We start from the raw sequence: 2067 nt of genomic DNA, 5'->3' as shown, positions 1-2067 counted from the left end.
GACACAGATAGATAGATACAGACGGATAGACACAGACGGATAGACACAGATAGATAGACACAGATAGATAGACAGAGATCGGTAGAGACAGATAGATAGAAAGAGGTAGATAGACACAGATAGAAAGGCACAGATAGATCGAAACAGATAGATAAACACTGATAGATAGTCACAGATAAAATGGACACAGGTAGATAGACACAGAGATATAGACACAGATATATAGACTTAGATAGATAGACACAGATAGATAGACCCAGATTGATAGACACAGATATATAGGCACAGATACGTAGACATAGAGAGACACAGATGGATGTACACAGATAGATATATACAGATTGATAGACACAGATAGATAGACACTGATAGATAGACACAGATAGATAGACACAGATTGATAGATACAGACAGATAGATACATATAGATAGACACAGATAGATAGATACAGATAGATAGACACAAATAGATAGAAACGTATAGATTGACACAGATTTACAGACACAGATGGACAAACACGGATAGATAGACACGGATAGATAGACACTGATAGATGGCCACAGGTTCACAGACACAGATGGATAGACACAGATAGATAGATGCAGATAGAGAGACACTGATAGATAGACAGATAGATAGACATAGATAGATAGATATAGATAGACATACATAGATAGATAGACATAGACAGGTATATATAGATAGATAGACACAGACAGATAGGCACGGATAGATAGACACAGATAGACGGACACAGGTAGACAGAAACAGATGAACAAACACAGTTAGATAGACACGGATTGATACACACTTATAGATGGCCGCAGGTACACCGACACAGATGGATATACACAGATAGATAGATGCAGATAGAGAGAGACAGATAGATAGAAACAGTTAGATAGACGCAGATAGATAGACACTGACAGATAGGCACGGATAGATAGACACAGATAGACAGACACATATAGACAGACACAGATGAACAAACACAGATAGATAGACACGGATAGATAGACACTCATAGGTGGCCACAGGTACACCGACACAAAAGGATAGACACAGAGAGATGGATGCAGATAGAGAGAGACAGATAGATAGACACAGATTGAAAGATGCAGACAGATAGATATATATATAGACACAGATAGATGGATACAGATAGATAGACACATATAGATAGACACAGATAGATGGACATAGATAGATAGACACATATAGATAGACACAGATAGATAGACACATATGGATAGACACAGATAGATAGACAGAGATCGTTAGAGACAGGTAGATAGACACAGGTAGATAGACAAAGATAGAAACGCACAGATAGATAGACACAGATAGATAAACACAAATAGATAGACACAAATAGATGGACATAGAAAGACATAGATAGATAGACAGATAAATAGACATAGACAGATAGACATAGATAGATAGACACAGATAGATAGATATCTATATATTTGTGTCTATCCATCTGTGACTATCTCTCTGTGTCTATCTATCTGTGTCCATATATTTGTGTCTATCTATCTGTGTTTATCTATCTGTGTCTATCTATCCGTGCGTTTCTATCTGTGTCTATCTACCTGTGTCTATATATATGTCTTTATCGATCTCTGTCTATCTATTTGTGTCTATCTATCTGTGTCTACCCATCCGTGTCTATCTATCTGTGTCTATCCATCTGTATCTATCTATATGTACCTATCTTTCTGTATCTATCTATCAGTGTCTATCTATCCGTGTATATCTATCTGTATATATCTATCTGTGTCTCTCTGTGTGTATCTATCTGTGTCTATATATCTGTGTCTATCTATCTGTGTCTATCTATCCGCGTGTATCTATCTTGGTCAATCTATCTGTGTCTATCCATCTGTGTCTATCTATCAGTGTCTATCTATCCGTGTATATCTATCTGTATATATCCATCTGCGTCTCTCTGTGTCTATCTACCTGTGACTACATATATGTGTCTATCGATCTGTGCCTATGTGTCTGTGTCTATCTACCTGTATCTATCTATCTGTGTCTATCCATCTGTGTCTATCTATCTG

This window comes from Belonocnema kinseyi, chromosome 10, assembly GCF_010883055.1.
Source record: "Belonocnema kinseyi isolate 2016_QV_RU_SX_M_011 chromosome 10, B_treatae_v1, whole genome shotgun sequence".
Classification (NCBI taxonomy): Eukaryota; Metazoa; Arthropoda; class Insecta; order Hymenoptera; family Cynipidae; genus Belonocnema; species Belonocnema kinseyi.
This window is presented reverse-complemented; position numbering follows the sequence as displayed.